The 20,664-nt window shown below is 39.7% G+C and overlaps 1 protein-coding gene across 3 annotated transcripts in view; it reads left to right on the top strand.

The window, feature by feature from the left end:
* Positions 1–3,259: 3,259 nt before the first annotated feature.
* Positions 3,260–20,664, top strand: part of LOC129740020 (protein-tyrosine sulfotransferase) — a 128,346-nt gene continuing 110,941 nt past the window's right edge. The window contains exon 1 of one of the 3 annotated variants that reach the window (XM_055731601.1): positions 3,260–3,531. The gene's annotated coding sequence lies outside the window, so the exon portion shown is untranslated. Of the gene's footprint in view, positions 3,626–7,301; positions 7,461–20,664 lie in introns of those variants that run through there. The other 2 variants (XM_055731602.1, XM_055731600.1) reach the window with 2 other exon arrangements.

Below are 20,664 nucleotides of genomic sequence, written 5' to 3'. Positions count from 1 at the left end.
AGAAAATGAAAACTCAACACGGCCAAACGGCGAAAACGGGTGGGAAAACACGGATGAGGAAAAAGAGAATTTAGGAGCTCTCTCGATTGTCTCTTTTTTGTAACTCTTACACTGAAACAAAAATCATATAAATAAAAGTTATAAATCCGGAGAGATTTTGAGACGAAAATAAATTAGAGAAAAATCTGTAAATTAAAAAAGGACAAAAATAATCAAAAATGGCTAAAAACCAAGGGATTGCAGTGGAGAGAGAATTCTTTGCATTTGGAATGGTAATGATCAAAATTCCACCACTGCTGAACAAATTGTAACAATTTGCAACATTTGCAACAATTAGCACATTTTCACTCTCTCTGAGCACTGTTTCTTTCATTTTAACTGAAACTTTCTAATTCTCTCTAACAAATTGCAACAAATTATAACAAATTCAATCATTGGCTGCAAAATTGGTTTGATCATTGACGATGATTCTCCGTTTATCTCAGTCCCCCGAAAAATTTTTTTTTGATATACAGTTTTTTTTTTTGTCATATTCTGTGATTTTGATCTTTTTTACAATATACCAATTTTTGTTTTGTTTTTTCAAATTTTGGTTCTTTTTATAATTATTTCTCAAATTTTATTTTACATATAGAATATGTTGTCCAGGCTACAAATATTTTAAATGGAAAGAAGTAGCCACTAGTTTATGTCAGTTTTTGTATTTTTTCGTAATAAAACTGTTTGTTTACATTTTGTGTGATACGACGTAATGAAAGCTCACGCGAGATTTGTTTCATAATGCATTATGTTAGCTAGATTGCTTTAGGAAACTTTTTTTTTATCTTCCGAAGCAACGTTTATTGACCGATCGAACAGATCAGCTCAAACGATGGACTGAGCACTTCGAACAACTCTTCCGAGTCACGAATAGCGATGGCCCACAGAATCCGCAGCTCGAAGCGCCAACAGTAAGTCGCATTAATGGCATCAATTCGGAAGCGCCCTCGCTGGCTGAAATAGAAGCGGCAATCAGAAACATGAAATTGAACAAAGCACCTGGGATCGATTGCATCCCTGCTGAAATGCTGAAAGCCGACCCTGCCCTGTCAGCACAAATGTTGCACCGTCTTTTCGCTGACATCTGGGATACTGCAACATTCCCGGCCGACTGGATGCAGAGTATCCTCGTAAAGGTCCCGGAGAAAGGAGACCTGACAGAGTGCGGTAACTGGCGTGGCATAACGTTGATCTGTACAACCCTCAAAGTACTCTGCAAAGTGATCCTGAACAGGATCCAGGAAAAAATCGACGCTACACTCCGACGGCAACAAGCTGGATTCCGATCCGGACGATCATGTTGTCGTATCCTAACGTCAGTATCTCGCGACGGATTTCTTTGCGTTTTTTTTTTAAATTTATTTCGGCGCGTCTATCATCAGCAACAATCACAGATAGAATGCTCTCCTACGTTTGATGTTCTTTCATCGATCCGATTAATTTATTCTTTTCTCTTTTACTCTTATATTCTCGACAATACTTCATCCTAATCAAACGGTTACCGAAGCGTTTGCGCTAAAAACACTTATTCAAATTCTTTCCTTATAATTATATCATTCATCCTGTAAAGCTACATTCAACTTCGTTGTTTATGACTAATAATATACCTTATTCACTACACATGTGTGGACCACATCACAACACTACGAAGCATACTGGAACAAATCAACGAATTCCAGGACTCTCTTCTGCTGGTGTTCGTTGATTTCGAAAAAGCATTCGACCGACTTAACCATGAAAACATCTGGGCGGGTCTAAGGCGACGAGGGGTCCCAGAGAAACTAGTCCATCTCATCGAAGCACAGTACAAGGCATTTTCGTGCAAGGTCTTGCACGACGGTGTCTTGTCCGAACCAATCCCGGTAACTGCTGGAGTGAGATAAGGATGTATCTTATCACCGTTACTTTTTCTAATCGTAATGGATGAGATTCTGACTGGATCGATTGACTGTGCACCGAACCGAGGATTGCCGTGGAATCCTTCAACAATGGAGACACTGAACGACCTTGACCTGGCTGACGATATTGTTTTCCTCTCCCAAACACAACCGGACATGCAGAGCAAACTCGACGACCTCACCGAAAGTTCCAAGGCAGCAGGTCTCAAAGTCAATGTCGGAAAAACCAAGTCGATGGAGATCAACACAGCAAATCCCTCCAGTTTCATGGTAGCTGGGCAACAAGTTGAGAAAGTGGAGTGCTTCCAGTATCTTGGTAACCAGATAACGCCTGATGGTGGTACCAGGAAAGACATCGAAACCCGGATCAGAAAGGCCCGTTTTGCATTTGCGAGTCTCCGAAACATCTGGCGGTCACGCCAGATCTCTCTACGAACGAAAATCCGAATCATCAACTCAAACGTCAAATCCGTATTGCTGTACGGGTGCGAAACTTGGTGCACATATGCGTTGACGACGCGAAAACTGCAAGTATTTGTAAACCGCTGCCTGCGGAATATCATCCGCGCTTGGTGGCCTGGCAACTGGATCTCGAATGAGGAACTACATCGCCGGTGTCATCAAAGGCCGTTAGAAATCGAGATTCGGGAACGTAAGTGGAGATGGATTGGGCACACGCTGCGAAAAGATGAAAACGAGATTTGCAGAGAGGCGCTGGACTGGAATCCAGAAGGATATCGAAGAAGAGGCAGACCCAGAAACTCGTGGCGGCGAAGCCTAGCCGCTGAAATCCGAACTGTCGACGAGAATCTTGACTGGGACCAGGTAAAGACGCTGGCTCCGGATCGTCAACAGTGGAGGTCTTTTACCACGGCCCTATGCACCGGAGGATCGGCGCGGGATCATTAGGTAAGTAAGTAAGTAAGCAACGTAAAAGGCACGCTTCAATTCTCTTCTTAAATAGTTTTAAAAATTGCATAACAAATCCTCTAAATAATATCTATTATCCACGACAGCTCTAAATCTTCTAAGTTTTGAGCTTAAATGTAACTTGTGAATTAAAATAAAATTCTGTTATAAAACTATTGAACCATTCCAGTTTCCGCTCACCCTTAACGAAATCATTGCTCCCAAACTCCCACACATTGTCAAATTCGATTTGCTCGTTCTCTCTTCTGAGCGAACACGAGCGCACCCGCACAATTTCTCCGAAATTCGCTCACCGAATTGTCTTGTTTACGTGTGTGTTTGTGTATGTATGCACAATCCGAAACCAAAATATTCCGTCAGCAAGCAAACAGAAGTCGCGCTGACTGAACGGGAAATCGAAAGAAAGAAGGCAGTTGGTCGTCTTCGTCGTAGTAGTTCGTTCGGTCGTGTTGTTTCAGTCAGTGAAGAATCCGGAATCGTCTCATCACCAACTCCCCCGGGGGAGCCAGCTCGTTGTTTTGGGATCCGTGAAGGAAGCAACTTTGTGTTACAAACATATTGTGGTGCTAATTGATGAACGCGCCCGCCGCGTACGGAACTTTTTCGCGATCCGCTAGAAGAAGTCTCGAATTATCGACGACAGTTGCCTAGGAAAAGTACCAAAGTAGGCTATCGGTGTGGTGTGTGGTTTAGAAAATTTGTGGCTATTATCAGTGTTTTCAGATAGATGACCAACATCATCGGATCGGTAGCATAAGGTATGCGCTCTTTCTCCTCAGTTTTGACTGGTGTTATTTTCATGAGGGCACTAGGGTTGTCAGATGGAAGATTCAAAATTTACGTAAAAGTTTCGTGAAGAAAAAATGAAGAGTGCTTGTTGTTGTTGTTCAATTTATGTTTATTTCCTTTGATTGTTTTACAATGTACATATTAAGTTACATCTTTAATCAACGTTTTGTATAACAATACTATTTACATTTGTATGTCAAAGACTGATATTTTCGTTTTGACCACTTGATAGAATTGATGAAAACTGCAACTCAACTACAACTATTTATGAACAATTTCGCTAAATTTTTTAGATATCTGAATTTTGAGTCTATTTGGAAATTTGTGCTTTTATAGAATAGCGTAAAAATAGGGTAAACTTCACTTCAGAAAGTCTGTCATTTCAATTTCCCAGGGTTTGGAGTAGTTTTCCAGGCTTTAAGTAGCCCGAAGCGTTTGTGAGCGAAATTTGTTCCCGTATTTGGGATTACTCTCGGCTCAACAGCTTTTCACAGAGATGAGAGTAAAGCTCTCATCATCAACGATGATATCAATCGCTAGCACAACTAACCTTTCCAGTTTCTAGCTATAAATGAGATCAGAGTCGTTGAATTTCTTAAAAAAAAAGGTGTAGAGTGGACATGAGCGGGCCCCACTACATACTGGGGGCAGATCCTAGGGATTTTTATAGTACTTTCTTCAGACCGTAGGAGGATCACTCCGGATTAAGGTGTTGTCCAGTTCAGATAGGAAAAAATTCGAACGTTTCATTCCAACGTTCAATCTCTTCGAAGCGGTAAAGAAGTATTCTATTGCTCCGAAGTGGGCAAAGAGGTGCGTTGCAGAGTCGAGAACTCACAGTTGTTATGTGCCCGTTGAGCAGTGCAGCCAGGGAGGATTGCCGGAACCTGTGATATCGAGATGTGATATGATTGTTTTGTATTTCGACTGTCAGATGTTGGTCTTCATGATAAGAAACAGGCCCATGAGTAGATCATGTTGAGCTAGCTTGGGTTTTTAAAATATCGTGTGTGAGTAAATTGTGATTATTGCTACGAAGTTTTGGGTTTTGCGTGTTTGTGTTACGGGTAAAGCCAAGCAGCACACACAATTACGCTAGACCTGTTTGACCTGTGATCGATCGTTCCGAAATGAGCAAAAAGGTATTCGTTCGATCCAAAGTGTTCAAAGAGATATCCGATAATCCAGCGATGGGTCAAAAAGGTATTCAAATGCCCTGAAATAGGTAAAGAGGTTGTAGGGTCGCCCCTCGGCAAGAAATACGAAAGATTTGAACCGATGTAAATATTCGGAAAAACTTAGACGGCCGTGAAAAACGAAGAGAAAAAGAAAGACAGTTAAGACGTACACACGTGTAGTGGACGGGGATCCAGAAGGCGGTGAATAAACGGATTGTAATCGGAAATAAGCTGTGTATCATTTTTTTTGCATCGGATGCCTACAGAGGTATATTCGATAGCTCGAAGTCACAGTATGCAACTGTCAATAAGGTTAGTTATGCGGCAGTACAGAGAAGCTAAATGGGGTCCACTATTGGTACTCCATGTTGACAGATCCTAATAGTCGTAATTTTTGGCGTCCCTTCAGTTCGAGGGAGGATCGAACCCAGATTGGAGTGTTTCCCAGCCCGAGATACAAAATGATAAGACGCTTAAAAGATCTGAAATCGATCTCCTATAAAGGGGGAAAGAAATATTTAATCACCCTGAAATGAAAACAAAGAGATATTTGATAGCCTATTGAGCAATGAGTCAAAAAGGAATCCAAAACCTCGAAGTTAGTTAAAAGGCATTCGATAGCCTAACACTGACCTCCCGATAATAACCCCTTCCTACCTCTTTTCTAATAAACCGATGTAAATATTCGGAAATACCTAGACGGCCGTGAAAAATGGGGAGAAAAAGGAAAGACAGTTGAGGCGTACACACGTGTAGTGGACAGAGATCCAGAATGAATAAACGGATCGAACCCGGATTGGTGTTGCCCAGCACTGGATACAAAATGATAAGACGCTTAAAAGAGCTGAAATGGATCGCCCATGAAGGGGGCAAAGATATATTTAATCGCCCTGAAGTAAACAAAGACATATTCGATAGCCTATTTAGCAATGAGTCAAAAAGGAATCCAAAAGCTTCGAAGGATGTTAAAAGGCAGCCCAACACTGACGTTTCGATAATAAGCCTACCTACCTCTTTTCTGATGAACTGATGTAAATATTTGGAAAAAAAACTAAGACGGCCGTGAAAAACGGGGAGAAAAAGAAAGACAGTTGAGGCGCACACACGTGTAGAAGACAGGGATCCAATAGACGGTGAATAAACGGATTGTAATTGGAAAATAACTGTGTATCATTCATTTGCATCGGATCTCTACAGAGGTATTCGATAGCCCGAAGTCACAGTATGAAACTATCAATAATGTCAGTTATGCAGCAGTATAGAGAAGCTAATAAGGTCAACTATTGATACTCCATGTTGGCAGATCCCAACAGTAATAATTTTTGGCGTCCCTTCGGTTCGAGGGAGAATTGAACCCGGATTGGAGTGTTGCCTAGCCTGGGATATAAAATAATAAGACGCTTAAAAGAGCTGAAATCGAATGCCCATGAAGGAGGCTAAGATCTTTTTAATCGCCCCGAAGTGAACAAAGATATTGGATAGCCTATTTAGCAATGAGTCAAAAAGGAATCCAAAAGCCCCGAAGTTGGTTAAAAGGTATTCGATAACCTAACACTGAAGTCCCGAAATTAAGCCTACACCTTTTCTGATGCATCTGTCAATGAACAAGGTCAACTACTGAAACTCGAAATTGGCAGTTCTGATATTTAGCGTCTCTTCGGATTGATAAAGGATTTAACACGGCTTGGACTGATGACTAGCCCCAACAAGGGTTAAGAGGTATTCAAACGCCTCAGAGAGGACAAAAAGATCGTCCCGAAATGGGCAAAAAGGTATTCAATAGCGTAGTGATGAGTCAAAACAGTATATGAATTTCCCAAAGTGGGTAATAGGGTATTCGAAAAGGAACTGACCTTTTCAGTATGCAGCTATCGATGAGGACAGCCTAGAAGATCTGAACAGGGTTCACTACTGGGACTCCATAGGTTAAAATCGACGCTATCCAGCACCGTTCCATGCGATTCGTTCTTCGATTTACGACACTTTTCGTTTCGTTAACCAAAGTCGACGCCGCCTTTAATCCTGGATGGAGTTATTCAAGGATTTAGTTGTGTATTTTTGTGGGCTTCTTGGCAACCCGAATGCGTTTTGAGTCACGGCGACGACTAGAAGAGAGTAAAAACGTATCTATAGCGAAAACAAACCGAGCAGAAGAGAAAGAATGCTCTGCGAGAGAAAGAGAGCCGGAGTGCATCGGACGGATTCGCTAACCAAGTTTGACCAGCTCATCATTTTTGTACGCTTCCGTTCGGTGGCAGCTAGGCAAGGCGAAGGCACTGATCCGATCAGCTCTCGGTAGCAGCAGAAAGAAACCAGAACAGAGATGTTTAGACTTTAGAGGAAGAGTCGAACCAACCGAACCATTCCTATTCGGAGCGAGCGAACGAAGTTAGTCAATCAGTCGTGGAAGAGGACGGACGGTGTTGGTGAGTGTTCGTCGTTTTATAATCGGTGCCCTGGCAGGTTTGCGGGCCAGAACATCCAGCGGGTCTGTCGTCTTCGGTTCGGTGACGGCGCTATTTTTCTGTGACGAGACAGTTGTCACAGGTGCTGACTTGGACCTTGTTGAGTGCGTGTCACCGGTTTTTTTAGAGTCGGAAGTGCAAAGGTCCGACCCTAGTTTTAGGTTAGTACTCGGAGGGATTGTTCCGGTTTAGATGATTTTGTGCCAAGTGTCGTTAAGTGTCGGAAAACCAGTCAGTCAGTCAGTAAATGTGGGTGGAGTAGGGTCCATCTGAAGTAGTTCAGTGCACAATATTGTTCTGTGGTGGGTGGTGTTTTCCCGAGGCAAGTGCAACTTTGGGCAACGACGGCATTGTGAATCGCCGTATTGTTGAGGGGAGCTAAGTAGCCCAACCCGGGCGCCTTTCGCAAGAAAACTGCTGTTATTTGAGTTTCTCGAAGCTCTGCTGCTCTTAAATTCTGGTGAGCACAGCACGCGGCCGGCTGGGGGTGTTGTGGGAGTTTTTTTTATGATCTTTTATTTTTTGGCGGGGAGGCGCCTTACAAAGAAGCCACATTTCAACAGCAATCTCAGCGACGATGGACGGCTGCTGCTGCTTGGGTTAAAGAACGAGAAAAAATTCTTATTGTTTTCTCAAGTACCTACACTTTATCATAAAATCAGAAAGTCGTATCGTTTCGTAAAGACCCCGGGGGAAGGGAATAGCTCTCGATACTGTTTTTCTATCTGCTCTCCTTTACATTTTTCCGTCTTCGGCTGGGCACGGGCCGGTGTGCTGGAAAACCCCTTCTAGTGAAGGTACCGGATCGTTGTCGCCATCCGGTATCGGTTTATTTCCTTGGATGGCGGGGGCGGTCGCTTGAGGCCAAACTTTTGATAGCAGCAAAAAATATGGATCTCAACAACAGCACAAGCAGATAGCAACCGAAAGAGGTAAGTTTCAACTTTGCTTTCAACGTTCAACATTCACCTAGCTATAGAACAAAAAAAAAGTAGAAAATAAAATCTATCCTCCCATGGGCCCTTCTTCTATAAGGTTCTTTCGAATGGAAAAACGAGCAGCGTAGTGGAGGCCCAAAATGAGGACCCGCAATCGAAGGGTAAACCGGCATAAAATGGGTGATTTGCATATACATACATTCGGCCCGAGTTGGGGAGCCATTTAGCATACGGCACCCATTACATCCCATCCATCCAGGGTTTCGGGGAAAGCTGAGACTGAGAATGGAACACGTGGTGGAACCATTCCGGACAGCTCAGCTCCGTCTGTTTTTTCGCCCTCCCAAACGAAACGACAAACAACGACGACGACTGAAGATTTTATTGAGCATAAACGTGAATGGGTCAGCCCCGGGTGGACATTCAAATGAAGCAAATTGATGGATTTCAAATGAAACCTTCTGCCCAGCTCGGCTGGGAATTATTTGAATATTGATGGAGCGAGCGATGAGTTAATTGTTGCTCCTCAGCTCAGTGGTCGGAAAAGGGGGAAACTTTTTTTACGAGTTCTACCTTCAATATGCAACTTTGTACGATGTGTTGCGATAAGGAAAGCAAGGCGGCAACTCGTAAACAATTTTACCTCTGGTGCTGCATGCTCGAGAGAAAGATTATTGCGTAAGCAAAACCGCCGAACATATGGAACTGATTTGTGATTGCTTCAGGATGAATTTGAATCTGAATTCGAAATCTAGGTTCTCAATCTCAAATCTGAATTTGTATTCGAATCTGATATCTGGAATCTCAATCTGATATCTAAATCGGAAATACGAATCTTGAATCACCTGAATCTTAATTGGAAATTCGAATCTGAAATCTAATTTACATTTGAGTCTGGGGTTGAATCCTGAATCCGAATCCTCAATTCTGAAATCTGCATCCCAAATCTAAATTGATATATAATTTCATAAAGGGCGAACACGAAATTATTGCGACACATTCAACAGGGCATACATTTTTTACCATTGGGTAAAAATCAACCGAATTTTGCACACTTACTCATTGATGTGTATTGTTTCCATGCTGTCAAACTCGAAGTCGTGTTTTTCGATTCAACGAAAATGGAGGTGAACCAACGCGTGTCGAGAGGACAAATTCTTTCCAAACATCTGGTATTTCCTGACCTGTCGCACCGGCAGTTGGGGAAAATGTTGAACATTCACCCTTCAACTGTCTCCAGAGTGTTGAAGCGGTTGACGTTGGACCACGCAATGGAGCTGTAAGAAAATCAGGACCAGAGAATCAGTGAAGCGAATGATTAAAGCAAATTTCATCGTCTCAAGCCGTAATTTGGCTAAAAAGATCGGTGTGTCTCAGAGCTACGTCCAGAATGCAAAGAAGAGAGCTGGACTACATACATACAAGGTAGAGAACTCCCCAAATCGCGATGAGCGGCTATTATCGACGGCTAAAACCCGGGCACGGAAGCTCTACGAGAAGATGCTGACAAAATATGGCTACTGTGTGATGGACGACGAAAGGTATATGAAAGCCGATTTTAAGCAAATTGCGAGGTTGGAGTTTTTCATAGGCAAGAGCAAGTTCGATGTGGACGACGAATTCAAGAAGAAGAAAATGTCGAAGTTCGCCTCCTAATATCTCGTTTAGCAGGCCATCTGCTCGTGCGGTCTGACGAGAGAGCCTTTCGTGACAAATGGCACAGTAAATGGCGAGATCTACAAATCTGAGTTCCTCGAGAAGCGCCTTTTGCCGTTCTTGCAGCAGCACGACGAAGCTCCGCTATTTTGGCCAGATTTGGTATCATGCCACTATTCCAAAAGTGTCCTGGAGTGGTATGAGGCCAATTCTGTCCGTTTTGTTCCAAAGGACATGAACCCGCCAAACTGGCCGGAGCTGCGCCCGGTGGAGCAGTACTTCGAAAAAGCAAGAAGACAGTCAAAGACGAGTAGGACATGTTAAGAAAGTGGATAAAATACTGAGAAACTGGTACCGGATGCACTGTAAAGACTTTGATGAAGGGCATCAAGCGAAAATGCGTTCAATTTTACACTCAAGGCTCCATCGATTAACTTTTTTTTTTTAAGTAAATATATGTATAAAACTACCCTAAAATTTTGGTTTGATTCTAAACATTGGCATGACGTTTTCTGTGTCGCAATTATTTCGTGTTCGTCCTTCAAGAGACTTCGACAGCTTCTTTTAGAGCTCCCTAGTTTCATATTTGAGCAACCCAGATTGCCCAGTTAACTTCTGAGATAACCGGGGAAATTCCTCCTATCTCAAAGGACTCATCTGAAGAGAATTCTTGAGAACTCTAAAGAATTACTGCAGTTTTGTTTAAATTTTTAACCAAATCAGAACAGTCTGTTCCTAAACTTTGTTCCGTAAAAAAATAACTTGCTGAGCTCTAAATTCACTAAGAATCAATGTTGGCAGCATTTTTAATAAGAGAACAAAAAACTTTGTTTAAAAACTAATATTAGCTAAGGCAAATACCCTCCCACGCGAGCTGCTGCTGAAGTCAGGATGCGAAAAATTGCATACCAATGTCATGAACGAACGTTACCGGAGCAGTAGAAAAAAAACTTTGCAGAGGTGAGATGACAAAAATTCTTCCTAAACCGTGCGGCTGATGAAAATGGAAACATTTTGCAGTACAACCAACGACCGAGTGCTGTGTGGGTGAGCTTTCAGTTGAACTCCTTCTACCTCCTTCTAATATAGAGAGAGATACGAATATGAATACTTGTATAACTTCATACTTACTTTTTCATTTTTTTTTTGTGAAGCTCGCTGCGCTCTATTTATTGTGCTATACCAGTTTGTATATGTGCAAAGCTGCTGAATTCATTCACTTGTGTCGTTTTGAAGTACGAACGACAGTGAACCACCAAAAGGACGACAGCCTTCGCCTTCCCAGTCGTCGAAAGTTCCTGGGTCTCACACTCTCGAAAGGGGGACGAGTCAAGAATTGAAAAAGTTTAAAATTGGAAATAATAGGAAACTTTTAAATTTCCCTAAGGAACTTAAAAGCTTCCTTGGGGAACTCACACATGTTTCTTCATGGCATAAAGTTATTTAGAGCTCTTATGAATTTTTAGGGAATTTATAAGTTTTCTTCGGTGCACTCACGAGTTGCTTTAATGCTCTCATGAGTTTTATTGAGGAAACTGATGAGTTGCATTAGGGAACTCATGAGTTTCCTTAGGGAATTCATAAGTTATAAAAGCGAACTCATGAGTTTCATTAGGGAACTTATGAGTTTCCTTAGAAAACTCATAATTTTCAAGGGGGGGGGGATCAAAAGTTTTCTTAGGGAATTACTTCCCTGAGAATAAAGAAAAAAGGAAAATTCTTAGGGAATTCATAATTTATCTTAGTCACTCATCCTTAGGAAACTCATACATTTCCTTATGGGAACTAACAAATTTTCTTAGAAGATTCATACATTTTCTTTGGGAACTCATCTGTTTCCTTAGGTAACTCGTGAGTTTGCTTAGGGTACTTATCAGTTTGCTGAAAGAGATTATCTGTTGCCTCAAGGAACTCATCATCTGCCTCAGGGAACTCTTCAGTTCCTTGTTGAACTCATAAGTTTCCTTAAAAAATTCATAAGTTTTTTCAAAGAAATTGACACGTTTCCTTAGGGAATTCATGAGTTTCATCAGGGAGAATATGAGTTTCATTAGAAAACTCATAAGTTTTCATAAGTTGAGGAACTCATAATTTTTCTTAGGGAATTCACAATTTTCCACTCATCCTTAGAAAACTCATGAATTTCCTTAGAGAACCCATCAATTTTCTTAGGAAACTCATGAGTTTTCTTAGGATACTCATCAGTTTCTTGAAATCTCATCCTAAGAAAACTCATGAATTTCCTTAGAGAACCCATGAATTTTCTTAGGGAACTCATGAGTATTCTTAGGATACTCATCAGTTTCTTGAAATAACAAATCAGTTACCTCAGTGAACTCATAAGTTCCTCGTGGAACTCATAAATTTCCTTAAAGAACTAATGAGTTTTCTCTAGAAACTTTTCTTAAGAAATTGATAAGTTTCCTTAGGGAAGTCATGAGTTTCTTTAGAGAACTCATAGGCTCCCTTCGGAAACACTTTTTTTTTAAACCAAGTTAAGCACGAAACATTTTAAAATCCTCTCTCTTTTTTGACAAGACCTAACAACTTCATAGCCAGGCACCGGGCAGAATACAAAGATCCTACTGATGATTTGGCCAGCTAGCTGGCTGGCTACCGGGATGTTCGTGGAAGCAACGAATGCACTGCAAAGTTCCAGAGCAGGGTGGAGATCCTGCGAAGCCTTGTCAACAAAGATCCGCTGCCTGGCTGGACTCCGCCGGTTGCCGACAACTGAAGTGGAATGGCTATATGGCATGGGGGCTGCATGCGGTGAGATGCAAGGGATGATGGCTCTTCTCCATTTCATTCTCGAGTTTCGTCAGTCGGACTTCACACTGGGTACAGAAATTTTCTGTTTTTTTGTGTGTGCGACACTTTTCTTGGCCATTCGAACGATACGGAGCGGCGTATAATATTGCGTCTCACTTTCCCGGAGAAGGATGAAAAAAAAAACTGAATGGATTCACACGAGTGTACGGAAGGATTTTTCACATTTTTTGCTGTTGTTGATGAAAAATGTTTTTCTCCTACATCCTATCCTAGTTGCTGCTACTGTCCGGGCAAGCAAGCTCCGAGGAGAAGGACGATGACGGATTTTGAATGTGGCCATCGTGGCGTATAAATTGATGCGCATAATTTTTCCTTAGCGAAATTTTGCGAAAAATTGGGCACGTTGTTTAGATGATGATTTAGAACAGCCGGAATTTGATCTAGGGAGTTGTTTTTTTTTTCTTACCCCCGGTTATGAATACTGATCTTCCTAGATGATATCGTTACAACACTGATGGATGCTTATTTTTTATTTTTTATTCATTGTTGGATCAGATAAAATTTAACGTTCAAATCCTCAACTAGTTTTGTGGTCATGGAGAAAACAGAAAAAAGAGGAGATTTAGTAGTCGGATTTGCGATTGCGTATTTGCGGATTTGCGAAAGTGTATTAAATCCTTCGAAGTTCAAATCAAATTTCTTCTGAAAATAGATTTTTCTAATAATTTCTTAAAATAATTTTTGTCGTGTTTACAGAACAATAATAACAATATATAATAATGTTTTAAGAAGCCCTGTAGTTCTTAAGATGACTCGGGACCTTAGAAGTTACTTTCTAAATTTGTACTTTTTTCAAGGAACTCTCAAATTTTCTCAAGGAATTCTCAAGGTTTCTTAGGAAAATCTGTATCGAATGTTTTTTCAGGCAACTCAGGTTTTTTTCAGTTTTATTTATTACTCAAGGCATCAAGAAATTTCGCGTGAGCCTACTCATTTCCTGGGATTCTTCCTAAGGCAATCCATGATAAGTTATCTATGGAAACTCCGAAAAAGAACTCCTAACTTATTTAATTCTTAGGGAGTTAACAAGTTCTTTGACGAACTAAGAGTATTTCTTAGCGAGCTTAGAAGTTAACTGAGAGAATCCTAAAGTTTATGAGTTCTCTACAATATTTTAGTGAACTCACGAGTTTCCATCAGCAATTCATAAGTTTCATCTAGAAATACTCATAAGTTTTCTTAGTGAACTTATTAGTTTTTTTTATAAACTTAAATATCCCCTTAGGCATCTCATCTCACCATTTCATCATCTTGCATTTTAAATTTGTGATCCCAAAGTAAGCTCAGAATTGCGAAAAAACGCTTCTAAAGGGCAGAAAACGCATTTTAAAGTTGTGATCCCAAATTAAGCTCGCAAAAAAAACGCATCTGGAGGCCAGAAAACGCATTTTGAAGTTGTGATTCCAAATAAGCTCAGAATCGCGAAAAAACGCTTCTGAAGGTCAGAAGTAAGCCCCTGAGTTTCCTCCTCAGGGAACTCATCACTTTCTTTAAAGAACTCATCTGTTTCCTTAGCAAACTCACCAGTTTCCTCAGGGAACTCATTCGTTTCCTTGGGAACTCATAAGTTTTGCTGGAGAACTCTCAGTTCTCTTAGGAAAGTCATTAGTTCATTTAGGGAACTCATCAGTTCTCATAGAAAATTTCAGATTCGTTAGGCAACTCATCAGTTTCCTTAGGGAACTCATTACGTTTTTTAAGGAACTCATCAGTTTCCTTAGGGAATTTATCAGTGGCCATGGGGAAATCATCATTTTCTTCAGAAAGCCTCTGAGTTGTCTTAAGGAACTCATCACTTTCCTTAAAGAACTCATCTGTTTCCCTAGCAAACTCATCAGTTTTCCTAAATAACTCATCAGTTTCCTTAGGAAAATCGTAGATTTCATTAGGTTACCTCATATTTTTTTAGGAATTCATAAATTTCCTTAAGGAACTCTCGAGTTTCCTTAGTGGATTTATTATTTTCCATAGGGAAATAATTAATTTTTTTAGGAACTCGTGGTTTTCTAGGGATCTCATCAGTTTCCTCTAGGAATTTTTCAGTTTTCTTATTATTTTATTTTCATAGTATTCCTTCTCACGACATAACTCGACGAACATGAATCTAAAAATTCAATTGGTCCGTGCTCAACTTGGTCCAACCACCTCGCTCGTTGCGCCCCTGCTCGTTTCGTTTTTACCGAGTTCGTAGCGAACACCTGTTTTGCAGGACTTAAGTTTACTTAGGGAACTCATCAAATTCATTATGGGATTTTCCTTAGGGAACTCTTCACTTTCCTTTAAGGTACTCATCTGTTTCCTTAGCATACTCATCAGTTTCCTCAGTAAACTTAGCAGTTTCGTTTTCTTCAGAACTCATAACTTTTGCTAGGGAAGTATCAGTTCTCAAAGAAAACTCATTAGTTTCCTTAGGAAAATCATCGGTTTCCACAGGAAACTCATCAGTTTCCACAGGAAACACATCAGTTTTCTTAGGAAACTCATTAGTTTTCTTAAGTTACTCATCAGTTTCCTTAAGGAACTCATCAGTTTCTTTAGGGAATTTATCTGTTTCCGTAGAAAAATCATCAGTTTCTTCACTAAGCCTCTGAGTTGCCTTAGTGAACTCATCACTTTACTTTAAGAACTCATATGTTTCCTTCGCAAACTCATCAGAATCATCAGTAAACTCAGCAGTTTCCTTAGGGAACTCATAAGTTTCCGTAGTTAACTCATCAGTTTACTTAAGGAACTCATCAGTTTCCTTCAGCAACTCATCTGTTTCCTTAGGAAAATTATAGGATTCTTTAGAGAACTCATAAGTTTCCCTCAGGAACTCATCAGTTTTCTTAGTGAATTTATTATTTTTCATGGGGAACTCTGAGTTGCCTTAGGGAATTCATCACTTCCTTTAAGAACTCATCTGTTTCCTTTGCAAACTCATTAGTATCCTCAGGAGACTCTGCAGTTTCCTTAGGGAACTTATCCGTTTCCTTAGGGAACTCATAAGTTTCCTTAGTGAACTCATCAGTTTCCTTAAGGAACTCATCAGTTTCCTTCAGGAACTCATCAGTTTCCTTCAGCAACTCATCTGTTTCTGGAAAATCATAGGATCCTTTAGAGAACTCATAAGTTTCCCTCAGGAACTCATCAGTTTTGTTAAAGGATCCCTGAGTTTCCTTAGTGAATTTATTATTTTCCATAGGGAACTCATCAGTTTCTTAGAGAACTCATGAGTTTCCTTAGAGAACTTATCAGTTTCTTTAGGGAACTCATACGTTTCCTTTCGGGAGCTCATACGTTTCCTTCGGTAAGTTATCAGTTTACTTAGGGAACTCATCAAATTCGTTATGGAATTTTCAGGATTTCTTAGAAAACTCATCGGTCAAAAGAATCTCATAAGTTTTGTAAAAAACTTTTAATTGATTCTTAAGAAATTCAAAATATGTACTCTTTAAAAAAAACTCTTAAATTCACCCAAGAAACTCATTAAATTCCTTGTAAGGCATCCAAATTGTCATAGAGAATTCAAGAGTAGGAAACATAAGTTCCCAAAGGATACTCTGAGGCCAAATGCGTGTTTCATGAGTTTTCATTAGTACTCGTCATGAGTTTTTCAAAGAGTTCTCGTCACGAACATGGATGTCGTTTTAAACTCATGACTTATCTTGTGTAATTTAGATTTTGAAATTTTAGAATTTGTATCGAGTTTCTCATGAGCTACCTCGAGTCGAGAGATCCGTTCTCAAGGAAGGCACTCTCAAATTTCTTCGAAACTTAAATGTTTTGAAAATTTTTTGGAAAAGATTTTTTTGTGAGGTGCTCATGGAACCTACAATATTCTATAGAATTAAGATTTGTCTTAAAAATAATTTGTTGAAGTTCACGAAAATGTCTTCAAATTACTTTTTAATTTGCTCGGTAAGATTTATTTTGTTTATTCCTTCAAATTAAGGCAAACAGCTGGATTCATAAACCACAAATTACTGCGAAAGCTTCCAGCTTATCAGTTCTGCCAATGCACTGCTTAGTCGATGACTCAACCAACAACAAAAACAATCATTATGAGGAATCAAGCATTTGGAAAGGGAAGTTTGATAAGCTCCGAGAGGGGTTTTTAAAATTGAATTTAAACCGCCGCCCGTGGCTTAGAGGATGGCGTTCAAGTCTTCTAAACCAACGGTCATGAGATCGAATTCCAGTCACGGCACGCATAATACACTTTCTGTAGATTGGTGATTTTAGCATTTGTAGTGGAATCTCTTCGAGGAAACATCAAGTTCAATTGAGATCCTATATGTGTTTGTGTTCGTTAAAAAAATTCCTTCAAGTTCGTGTGGGAACCGATAAGAAAGTTGCAATGTATTTTTGTTGCTTTTTCGTTCATGTGCTTTGTCGAGTAAATTAAATTTGCGATCATTGCCAAGGCAACTCTTAACCAATTATGGAACTAGGAAAAAAGTTATATGTCAGTGGGCAGATTTTTTTCTGAATCTCCTGGAAATTTTTGTGGCAGTAAATTATAACTATTAGGTACCTACCCTCCCAGAAATTAGAATCCAATTATTCGTGCCTGAACCAGCTTTTTGGAATCGTTAAAATTAGACAGCTAAATCCCGGGAGGGAAAATTGACGAAGGGCAACCCCCGATTACCATGGAGCACGAAATAATTATTGCACTTTTAGGAATTCCTACTCTACAAAAAATCTATGAAGGTACCTAATGAATTTCCATTAAATGATGGAGCAATATTCGAGAAAGGTTTACTCCACAAGTAAAGTAAGGGGGAAGATCCGCCTCGGCATTAGTCATAATTCGACCTTTTGACCGATGCTCAATCCATCAAAGTTGTTGTTTTCCGGGCTCGGCTAATTCTGGAAAAGGAAAATGTGGGTGTCGGGTATTGCCAATATCGAATCCTACGCTACAGGCTTCGGAAACTTAAAGAAATCGAGAGACCGAGATAGGAATAAAAAAAAACACTAAAATTATTCGTCTCACGATTGAACTGATGCCCCAGTCCTTTATGTGTGAGGACCTTCTTGCCGGCTCGGAGGAAGTAAACCCACCACGGCCCATCAAATCCGATTAGTGTTCGGGAAGGAATTTTGCACCCTTGCCTGCCTGCCGCCCACAACAACTGGTATCCACTGACTGGTGTTGTTGTTAATGTAGGCACAGTGTGAATAAACCCTCCCCGAGGAAAGGAGGATCCTGTTTTAGTTAGTTTCCGTCTCCTGCTGCCGGACTGACTCCTCCGCAATGAACCGAATGACTTGGATACGCACACATAATCACACGGAACCGGGACTACATTTGGGGTTAAATTATGATGGGCTTTTCGACACCTACGAGACGACGATACGTCCGTCCTAAGATGGTGTTTGAAGAGGCCAATCTGTAGGTTGTTTTACCCTCTGTCTCTCTGACCCTCTGACTAATGGGCACTTTGACCGAATGACAGGCTAAGATGAGTCGGTTTTGGTGTTTATCGGTATTAATCAGGACAAAAATTCTATCCTGGATTTGGATCCATCTGTGTAAAAAGAATTTATAAAATAGGCCAATCTAAAATATTTTGCAAATTTTCTTATGGCGAGACGTGTAAAAATAAAACATATTTTTTTCAAATTCAAATGATAGGTTAGATAACTCAAAAGTTTTCTTGGAATTAGAACAATAAGCACACTCCGTTGATTCCGGAGAAAACTTTCAGAGAAAAATTCATTAGTTTTTTTTTTTCAAGAAACTCATTGTCGTGATCTCACGAATCTTACGAATTTCAATTCCGAGTTTCACTCAGACATGATTGTCGCTCACAAGAATAGATCAATGATTGATTTTGTTTTGTTGGTTTTACATAGTGGCAAATCAAAACAAACTATTCACAGCAGCAGCCTTCAAATATGCCCTTCCCAAACTTGTCTGTCTTTTTCCACCGGAAGGTCGAAAAACAAAACAATTAACAGCAGCAGCTTTGAAAATCTGCGCTTTCTAAGCCAATCCATCTTTTTCGACCAGATGGTCAAATCACAACAAACAATCAGCAGCAGCAGCAGCCTAAAAAATCTACGATTTCTAAGTCAATCCGTCTTTTTACACCAGATAGTCAAATCACAACAAACAATCAGCAGCAGCAGTCTTAAAAATCTGCGCTTCCTAAGCCAATTTTTCTTTATCTACCGGAAGGCCAAATCAAATCAATCAATCAGCAGCAAATTTTATTTCATTTCTGCATATCCTTCATCTCAACTCTACACTCATAAATTTTCCTAGGTAGCTTATAAATCCTCATGCGAACTCGCAAGTATCAAGAAACTCACAAATCTAAGCATTTTCCAATTTTTTTGTTAACCTCATGAATTTTGTTTTGAACCTCATGAAAAACACAAAAGCTTCTTCAAGAACCTTGAGTATTTCATGAAAAAAGTATAAAATCTTCTGTTTCTTGAAGACGGTTCTTAAGATCCAATTTTTTATTGTATGAATCAGTTGCGGAAGAACAGTTAATAATGAAAAAAATTCCAAGTGAACACGGTACTCCGAGGTAAAAAAAAATAGGATGAAAAACCTCCTTTTTCACGGGAAAACGGAGTAATTTGATTTCTATTTTCAAATTTCAAGATGTGAACCACCATCCCGAACACGTTTGACGTAGCTTTACCAAATTAGTTAGGATAGCTGCGAAAAAAACGAGAAAATAAAATTAAAAAATCAAAGTGTTCCGTTATTTTTTTAAACTTGAGTATCGAGTAACGATAACGTTTGTTTCTGACTTTAAGACCTAAGTTATATTAGACCGTTGGTATTTTATCGTTGAATAAATTAAGATTTCATAGCAAACCCTAGAATATTAGTTACGTTGTGATTTTTAAATTTATTCAATGTTCTTCAGTGCGCCTTTTTAACACCATCTTGTTGGTATTCCACTTTATATGGAAATACCAAGTACGTGTTTCGATGATGTTCAAGTTCCGAATGATATCGACAATTTTGAGTGAATAATGTCCCATTTTTTAAAATACGCTAATCAAAGCTTAACTGTTGGGCCTTTTACCTGAAAATTTGAGCTCAACCAATAAACACGATACTGAGTCGTAAAAAAATTAGAGGAAATCAATATTCGTGTTTTTATGCTTGATTACTAGATACTCTGCTTAAACAAACAAACAAAATCCTAAAGCATGGCGAACGAAAGGCTCTTCCAGTATGCATAACCTGGTTTAAAGGTACGCTTAGAAAAATACTATTATACATGCCATAAGATTCTCTTATGAAGTGGCGCCATAAGAAAAATCATTGAAATTTATAAGATTGTCTTATGACGCGAATGAATTCTGAGATGAACACTAACTTCAATGAGCGGTTTTTGCATTTCATAAGAGGATCTTATGGAAACAGGAAATGTCACGTATAATGATAGAAAATCAAGTTATTGTTGTTTACTTTTTATTTTTCGTCAAATTCGTTTGAAAAAACATCATGCATGCATATATGGTCTCCATCAGCAGCAAATCGACACTTTGGCTTTCTTTAGCTTTGCGCTTTTTGCCGGTCGGTATGCTGAAAAGTTAACCAAAAATATATTTTGAGTTCGCAAATATATTAAAAGTTAGCGAAAATATAAACTTCAACTCAAACCTACCATTTAAAAGAACACAATAACATTTAACCAGTGATTTAACTATGGTACGTCTCGGTGGTCGAGTGTTTAAGACGGTAGTAAGACGGTAATAGCTGTTCCACTGATGGCATGGGTTCGATTCCCATCTCGGTAATGGGTGCTAAATGTTAATCTTAAGTTGTCCATGTCATTTATTCAGTCTGTAAAGCCTAAATCGGCTAAGACGGTGTATGTCTTTTCAAAACATATAAATTAAAAAGGGGGTTCTTCGGCTGACGATGGAAAAAACTGAAGGAATGAATGAATGTGTTCATTTTATTTTCGCAATGTCAATT

This window comes from Uranotaenia lowii, chromosome 1, assembly GCF_029784155.1.
Source record: "Uranotaenia lowii strain MFRU-FL chromosome 1, ASM2978415v1, whole genome shotgun sequence".
Classification (NCBI taxonomy): Eukaryota; Metazoa; Arthropoda; class Insecta; order Diptera; family Culicidae; genus Uranotaenia; species Uranotaenia lowii.
This window is presented reverse-complemented; position numbering and strand designations above follow the sequence as displayed.